Genomic DNA, 9,632 nt, shown 5'->3' on the forward strand with positions numbered 1-9,632 from the left:
TGGTCTCTTTTCAAGTAAACATACCTCAAGAATCGGTGATGGCCAACCAAGCAGGCAGAGTCAGTCAACCGTCGGTCCTCCCAGCTTATGCAGCTTGAGGCAGGCTCATCCATCATAGGGCAATTCCCTCACCAGTCAGTGGTCCTCATGTCTGTAAAAAGATTCAAATGACGAAGAAATATCCGAATTATTATTAAGAAATATCTAAAAGGTAGAGCAAAGAGGAGGGGGGCAGAAATGTTCGAATTAACCCCACAAAGCAGTGCCCCCTACCAGCAACTCTTTATTTTGTAGAAGAACATAGAACGCCAGATCACCCATTTTGATTACTTGTTTCTGCTCATTCTTTAGTACATGTTACTAAAACCTAACCTCAAGATTAGTAATGGGAAGCCCAGCAAGCAGGTCATCCGTTCATCATCTGTCGGTCCTCCTCCCTGCTTCCGGTTCCTCGGTTTCTGTGTTCGATGAGGCTGTCGGAGCCCTGACGATGTCTTGAGGCAGGCTCATTCTCATATCAGTAAAGCAATTCCCTCATCAGTCAGTGGTCCTCACTTTGCTGAAAGAATTCAAATAACGAAAGAAACATTGAATTATTGAGCTTTATTCGTGCCAGGGCTCGAAAGGGGAAAGAAAACATTGAATTACCCCACAAAGCAAAGCCCTGCTACCAGAACTCGTTTGTGGACGAACATAATAACAGAGTCAGATCGCCCATTTAAATTAGTTCTGTGACTTGATTGTTCCTGTTACTAAAGAGGAGGCCTACATGTAAACTAACCTAATAATCAGGAATGGGAAGCCCAGCAAGCAGGTCATCCGTTCATCTGTCGGTCCGTCCTCCCTGCTTCCGGTTCCTCATGTTTCTGTTTGATGAGGCTGTTGGAGCCCTGACGATGTCTTGAGGCAGGCTCATCAATCCCAGTAGAGCAATTCTCTCATCAGTCAGTGGTCCTCATTATTCTGAAAGGATTCAAATGACGAAGAAAACATTTGAATTATTGAGCTGTAATCGTGCCAGGACTAGAAAGGGGAAAGACAACATTGAATTAACCCCACAAAGCAAAGCCCCGCTACCAGAACTCGTTGTTTGTGGACGAACATAGAAGAGCGCCAGATCGCCCATTTTGATTTTAGTTCTTGATTGTTTCTGTTTAAGTAGGCTACATGTACACAAACCTGATAGTCGGTAATGGGAAGCCCAGCAAGCAGGTCATCCGTTCATCTGTCGGTCCTCCTACCTGCTTCCAGTTCCTCGAGTTTCTGTGTGATAAGGCTGTTGGAGCCCTGACGATGTCTTGAGGCAGGCTCATCAATCTCAGTAAAGCAATTCCCTCATCAGTCAGTGGTCCTCATTTTTCTGAAAGGATACGAAAGAAAACATTTGAATTATTGAGCTATATTCGTGCCAGGGCTAGAAAGGGGAAAGAAAACATTGAATTAACCCCACAAAGCAAAGCCCGCTACCAGAACTCGTGTGTGGAAGAACTTTATAACAGAGTCAGATCGCCCATTTTGATGAGTTCTGTGACTTGATTGATCCTGCGAAGCGGAGGCAACATGTAAACTAACCTCAAGAATCAGTAATGGGTAGCCCAGCAAGCAGGTCATCCGTTCATCTGTCGGTCCTCCTCCCTGCTTCCGGTTCCTGAGTTTCTGTGTGATGAGGCTGTTGGAGCCTTGGAGGGTTGATTTTCGTCCAGACAAAGCAGCCTAGCTCATCCATGCAGTCTCAACTTTTAGGTCATCAGTTTCTTTGATGAAAGCTGCAACTCTTTCCTAAGTGAACAGGGTTACGAAAACACTGGGCCTAGCCCATTTGTTACTGAAGTGAAACATTCCAGAGCATTATGTCTAAGCCACCCTGTAATAAGGCCACTTGTTACCAAATAGAAACTAAACGATTCTACCCATGTTTCCACTATTTACTTTTAAAAACAGACATGATCTTTTTTGTCATAATGCACACGAACATGTGCCGACACCGATAACGGCAGGTTGCCAATAAGTTGTACCCTTTCACAATGTACCTTTTTTGGTGGGGGGGGTGGCAATAAGGTCTTTTTGAAGGTACTTTTCGACAATGCCAACAATTTTGATGTTTTTGAAATACCGCTGTATATAACTGAAATTCAGTCATTTTCTAAACAGATATTTTGTTCATTATGGTGTGATTTTTTTTCTCGTAATTTCGTCAATTTCATTTTCTTTTGCTGCCGTCATTTTCCCACCGTTTGCCAATATTCGCTTTCCGACTTTTTGAGGCAATGTAGAACCGGTATTTACTGCTCAGCATAATTTCATCCTTTCTTTTAAATCTTAATTTCGGTCTTTTTTTCTGTGGCCAAATTTGGAAGTTTAGAAATTAGCATCAATTTGCATGTACATGTAAAGTTTACTTCTCTCGTTGCGGATGATTAATTTTTATGCCGTTATTTTCGTCATTTTGATTTGTTATTTCGATAACCCATTTTGTTTACTTTATGGTAAGACAAATAATACTGATTTCGGGTATTTTTACTCTCACTAACGCTGTGATGTTTTCCTCGCGTTATTTTCATCATTTTCCTAGCGTGTAGGCCTACACGTAGAAAGCGGAGTGATTTTTTTTTCGGAAAAAAAATTAGTTTACTATGTGATTTTCGCTACAATTTATTTTGGACCGATTTGTATTTTGTTTTCAGTTTTCGTCATACGCGTAGTCAAGTAAATATCCGGGTAGGTTTTTTTTATTCCAATACTGCCTAACATTTTAAAGTTGATTTCGTATTTTCGTCAATTTGAGGTTTGCCTCTTCAAAACCGTAACATTTTTTGCCCGACGTATTGCAGTTCAGAAAAAAATAACACTGATTTTAAGTATTATTCCTTTCAAGTTCTGCTTCGATTTTACTTAACGATTTGACATTTTCGTAGCCGCAACGATTAATTTGATTTAAAAAAAAAATTGTCTATTGTCAGAGACAACAGACGGATACCATTAAAAAATATCACACCACACAGAGAGCAATGCACACAAAGGCAAAAAAATCAAACATGCAACATTTACAATGAAACAAAATACAATCTACTTTCGAGTTTTTTCCCCCAAAAGTCATTCTCTCTGTAAGCATTTTTTTACTCACAGATAAGCTTAATAATGAACCGAGCTCAAAAGCTCTTCACAAATTAAAAATGTCTTTTATACAAATGTATGCAAAGTATAATTAACCAAAGTTATGACTTTTGATTTTACTACGATCATTAAAATATGGTCAACTGTCAACTGTGTCCTCACTGCTCACGGCAGAATAGCGAAGTATGCACAATGCGGCGCTTTTACAGACGCTGTTAATCCCCAGATTTTTTGACCTTTTAGTGTTACTATAAGAGCGTATATGTCACCTTAACAGAGAGCTCATTGAGGAATTAGTGTTAATTATTAACCAACAGTTTTCTCTGTATGGCTATTTAAGTAGTAACGTCCTTCCGTGTTTTTGTTAAATGGTTTAAGTTTTAATGTTCAAGTTCTTCTGAAGGAAGGGGCCTCTTGGAAATCGGCGCTACTAATATGCACCGAAGAGGGTGTCCCTTACAAGTGACACTGCACCAGGCATGGTCACTGTCAATTGCCGATGGCCTAGATTTTATGAATCTTGTTTGCTCTTAAACATATTATACAATTATAAAGAAATTATATCGTCGTTGGTGGACAACGCACCAGGCATTGCCACTTTCTGTAGTTGTTTTTACTAACTTTGTTTAATTATTGTTTTGAGTTGGGCAAAGTACCAGCCAATGTCCGTATAGAGGGCAGCATTCCAGCTGATCGATAAACCATCACAAAATGACTCTCAATCAATTACAAAATCGACTAAGAATTTGCGAGTGAAGTTTCTTAATAGCGAAAATAAAATAAAATACACCAGTACTTTCAAGTTTAAAGTTTAGGGGGACAGTGTTATTCATTAGACTGATTTTCGTTTGCATTAAGTTAATGTTATTTTTTATATATTTTTTTTTTTTTTTTTTAGAAAACCTCTAAGCTCCCCATCGCACTGCCTGCAGGCTCAATGTGCGCATGCTCGCAGCGGGCTATGCTTGCTCCCTAATTTACTTTTGCTTCGTTTTCCCTAACACTGTTTATTGCACTTTGCTTAAACAGTGCCCTAGATTTTATCATCTTCGAAGTATGGTACACGAAATCGCGCGATTACGCAGGTACGCGGATATGCGGATACGCAGGTACGCGGATATGCGGATATGCGGATACGTGGGTACGAAGACCAAGAGGAGATGAACATATTGTTCTTATTTAGGGCCTACTACTATAAATATGACAATCACAACGTACGTACGTGATACAATTAATTTATCACATACGTACGTGATAATATAATATTACGAACTAACGCAATATTAGTATTATTATTGCGTACATACCTGATAAATAAGTACATATTACGTACGTACATGTATTGCATATGTAAGTGATAATACGTGTATCCTTAAACGAGTATACGTTGTGTATACGTACTTAATAATTATCACGTGGGCCCTACGTACGTAATAATTATCACGTGGGCCCTACGTGATAATATTACCTACGTACGTGATAATATTCAAGTACGTGCGTGAGTTACGTACGTACGTGACAATAACACATACGTAATAGTATTATGACAAAAAAACTAAATAACTCCCATGTCCCTTCACGGTCTTCGTACCAAATCGTCTCCGGTCAAGCCAAAAAAAACCCACGAGTTTGCCTAACATTACGTATGAATATGCCTAATTGTCGAACGGAAAAGCGATAGAACGCGGTGCGGAGGTTTCTAAACGCGTATGAGAATATTTCGCCGAATCTAACTGCCTATAACATTTTATCCTAACACTCCTACAGATCCAGCAGCGCTTTGCTTTGCGGATGCTGCATAATGCACGCCTGCAGCGTCTGCACTCCTCCCAACTCGATCTACAAACAAAACTAATTAATTGTTTGCATCACTTGCACCAACGTTTTGCCCAGAATGTTGACTAGGTTTTATATTGTTTCAATTTATTTTTTAGTTTCTGAGACTGAGGTGGAAAGCGTCTTTTAACCTTCACCAGAAAGGGAGTTACATAAGACCTGCAAGTCAATGTGACAATGAAGGAGACACTGTCACAGGTTTATCATTGAAAATACTGGTGTAAATTAGCGAGTTTAATTATTCAGGGACAACAATATGAAAAAAAAAACTTTCCACTGGAATGCTACCCTTCAACTGTTCCACGTGCGAACGCAATGTCACTGCACGTATCAAATTCCTATGCAAATACGTGCGAACACAATGTTACTGCACGTGTCTGACGAATTCTTTCGAAATTGTATTTTCTCCCCACGTTGCATTATTATTGAATAAAATAATAATTTTCGTTCAACCTTAATTCTGCTGTAATTTATCTTCCATGTAAACTTTTCTTTAACATCCAATGAAATTTAAGGAGTTCTCTGTTTCAGGTGACAAAACTCTACTTTTACCAGAGCTTACACACGTTATACACATGTACATTAATCAGAGACATGTAACGTACCTCTTTCTACTCTTGAAGACATTGCCCCTCTTGGTGTTGATCTTGTAGTAAATGGTAACGATGTCTTTGTTAATACAAATAAATTTGACACAATGCGCACGTTCAATTAGAATAAACAATTTCATACAGAGCCAAAATGATAATTTTGAACAGCGTAATGAGTTGCATGCAGTGAGCGTGAGGAGCACAACGACAGTAATGAAGGCCTAGCCCAGCACCGAAACAACAGCTTAAGATAAAGCCCGTGCACGCTAGGTCGCTGTACCGTGGTGATCAGTGAGGCATGAATGTAACAATAGGGCTGGAGTCTGAGTGGAAATCTTCTAAAACACGTTATGAATGATAATGACGTAATCCCGATGGGCGATTACATTTTGGTCACGAGACTTACTTAGAGGGGTGGCACAGTTTCAAATTCATACTGATCAACTTGAGTTGAAAACAATTGCCCGTTTAAATACATTTGTGAAGGACGAAAACAAAATGCACTGCACCCACTTTTGGGGGTTGAATTTTTGGACTGACCGGTTACAGTCGCATCACCGGGGCACTTGCTCAATAAAAGGCATCTTCCGTTGGTGTAGCAGCGTATCCAGCTGGGTTTTTCACCGGACACTTGGCCTCCGTAAAATCAAATGGGGGGGGGGGGGGCTTGGCTGGTACCAAGTTTACAAAAATTGGAGCGCTCTTCGAAACCGGCCATTTTATTCTGGTTCTGTATCTGGTGGAATATACTGCATGCATAGTCTCATCAGTAGGGATGTAATATGCAGACGCCATGGTGACCGAGCAGATATTTACATGAAGCTGTAGCGTTTTCAAATTATCAATTCTCAATTATCAATTCGTCTTAATTTTCAGTTAATTATCACACTTTAATTATCAATGTTCCTTTTGAACTTTTTAATAATTGATTCTCTTGAATGCATCACTCATTGTTTTCCTTGTATACACATACACCCAGTGCCTATGCAATGTGTAGTCCCTATATTTTTATACAGAGCAAATGACCTTCACTGCCCACACACAAGTCTTTGGTTCTTAGTACAACCAAGTTACATTTTTAAGGAACTATATTACTCATTCCTAGTCATTTTTCTGAGACTCAAGGAAACCACGATATGACCATGGAGGAATAAGAACATTCCTCCATGATATGACTAAGTTTCCCCATTCTTAAATATTTCTTATTCTCAAGACTTCCTGTTTCCACCAGTATATAAGTGCTGCTCCACTAGCAGTATCTCATTCTGTTTCAATTCTATTTCAATTCCAATTCTGTTCCATTTCTATTCTAGTCTATTTCAGTTCACCCAGTTCTCTTTGTCTCAGTTCACTGTAACCAGTTCAATCAATCAATGTGTATTAAAATATTGATGTGGAATAAACAGTCACGGTAAACATGGAGGATTCCTTCCTCCATGGGTAACACAGACCTCAACCAAATTGTGTATCGGCCTATCCATTCCCCAACAAAGTGGGCCCCCTGATGATGTCATCTACGTTAAGAGACAGAAATTCTGACTTGAAAATTCCAATGCTTGGTGCTTGACGTATTTCCGGTTGAAATTTATAGTGTGCCCATTTTCAAGGCCCATTGTAGAGGTTTTAGGGCTCGGGTTTTCATATTGCCCGCTCATATCAGAACTTTCAGGCTATACCATTTTGGGAAAACAAATTATCCGAAATTTTAGAGCCAGTTTTGTTTTTATCTCGAGGGGACCGGCACATTTTATGCTCGGGGGGGGGGGGGGCACATTTATGTCCGCAGGAGGGGCACTTGGGAAAATCTAGGGGGGGTGGAGTGTTACCCCGGTTTCGCCGCCCCTGGGCCGGAACTGGGGACAACTAAGACGTACTAAATAATTTATTTCACGACACTGTCAACGATCGCAAAGTTCTACAACATCGTTTTTTTCGCGACATGAAATTCACGATAAATGTATGGTGGTGTACGATAATGATCATCGGGAACGGCAACGAAATAAACGTAGTTTTCTTCTAATGAAGGTATACGGTGTGTGGGTGGACTATGATTGACCGATCCAGTAAGCACCGCCCCATGGTGTTCTGACCAATCACAGCCGTGACTTATATGTCCGACGTGCTCGCACAAAAGTCACGCGCGTATGATGCGCGCGGCAGGAAAATGTAGTGTGGCATTGGATAGGAGCACGTGTTAATTTGCCCAGTGCGCAGTGGGCGGGGTTTACTGGACCGGTCCATTAATCCGGTTCGCCTAAAACGTCATACACCATTAGAGACACACTCTTGGAAAAAAATGGTCCGATTAACATGGTTAACTTATTCCTCATGATGGGACTTGCGGTTTGGCCGAAGTCAATTGAGCGTGATCGGCTGACTGATAAGGTTTACGCACAAAACCCCGAGTCAACGAGGTTTTTGTATAAAAAGCTGCCGAACCACGTTTTGCGAGAGTGTGCCCGTAATCATACTGACCGTTTTAGCCGATTTTCGGCTAACTTTGACAGCTTTTTTTGTAAAAAAAAACGAGTTTGACAGAAAATTTGACAGAATGGATTTTTTTGGCGGATGTCTGGCAGAATTCTTCAAAAATGTCTCCTTCACAAACAGCAAATTTGCAAAAAATGGTACATTTGGTTACAAAAGCTTCAATCTGTTCATAGAAACCCTTGCAAAATAGGACAGGTTGATTGGTCTAGGTGCTGAAGTTCACTGGGAACCTGAGTTCGTCGTCACGCGACCGCCTTTTGCCTGAAATTTACACAATTTCATATTATCTTTTATGTGGCTATAGACTGTTTACAATGTAATTTGAACATTAATTAAGGCAATATTACAACATGTGCATGTGATTTAAAGGTGTTTTTAGTGTATTTCAAGTAATTCTGGGGAATTTGGCAGATTTTTGATAATCTGACAGATTTTTGAAGTGCATTTAGCAGAATTTAGTCATGACCTTACGGTCACCCTACCATGTCCCATTGTTCCGGTGTCACATGAAAATCCGACTCCTATGAAAATCGGACCCCTTTTCCCCCCATTATTTGTTAATCCCTCGCACGTGACAGGTCACTCTCCCGAAACGATCCTAAAAATAGCATAGTATCGTACTAACGCGTGCGCAGTACTACCAATGGTCCACATTTCATGGAGTCGGATATTCACGCTACACTGGTACCCCACAAGGCAGTTGTACACGCACGATTACATGTTCACACCAATAGCCAATGTATGTGTATCTGCAGAATAACATCGAAAAAAAGTAAAAACAGGTTAATAAGGAGAAGTAAGGCAAATTAATCGCTCTATCATTGCTCTATCATTTCCTCTTTGGGCGATTGACCTCAGCCCCTTCACTGTATTAAAATTGTTCGTTGATAGGGGTGATCACAATCAACCCTTGGTTTTATCTTGGTTCTAATTTTTATATCATTTTGGAAAATAACTGAAATTGAATATATTATCAGCTTGAAACTTTAACACCAATTCTGATACTGAGATATGTGCATGCGAGTGTGACGCCATGATGACGTAGTCATGTATCAGATTGCAAGTAATTAATTTAAAAAAATTACTGGCCTGTTCCAACCATAGCCCATGTATACACAATCATGATCACTTAGTTTCAGCACTTAATCGGATAAAGCATTCTGTAATAATATTCTATATATGTTTTTTTTTTCACCCTGAGCGATTACATCTCATTAGTTGTCCTCTCATATGTTAATTCAGTAAATTAATACTGAAGCCATGAACCATTTTTCTGTTGGCTCAGATCAGAATTTTATTATGCCCGTGCAAATACAAAAAGCCATACGCATAATTATGTTGCATAAACACAAGGATCGTTAGAGGCTCTGTAGAATTCCATGACTATTGTACTGTGTAGTCTATCGATATTGATTCTATTTTTGAGTAACCATACGTGCAGCACCATGAATACGCTTCGCAGAGTGGATCATACCTCCCATGTAGGCCAACATTTGCCGAGGCAGCAACGAAAATATAAAAATACAGTAAACAATTAAAATTTAAATACTTGTGCAATTTTCCAAAGTTTGTTGACTGTCTGGCTTTGGCGATCAATTTGTA

General features: G+C 39.8%; 1 long non-coding RNA gene across 1 annotated transcript; it reads right to left on the minus strand.

Annotated features, from left to right (window-relative positions):
* Positions 1-1,751: 1,751 nt before the first annotated feature.
* On the minus strand, positions 1,752-5,844 carry LOC119729150. Its single transcript, XR_005271191.1, has 2 exons — positions 5,556-5,844; positions 1,752-1,810 (listed from the first exon to the last, which is right to left on the minus strand). It is a non-coding gene; the product is annotated as an uncharacterized LOC119729150 (long non-coding RNA).
* Positions 5,845-9,632: the final 3,788 nt, after the last annotated feature.

This window comes from Patiria miniata, unplaced genomic scaffold (genome assembly GCF_015706575.1).
Source record: "Patiria miniata isolate m_02_andy unplaced genomic scaffold, ASM1570657v1 HiC_scaffold_1, whole genome shotgun sequence".
Classification (NCBI taxonomy): Eukaryota; Metazoa; Echinodermata; class Asteroidea; order Valvatida; family Asterinidae; genus Patiria; species Patiria miniata.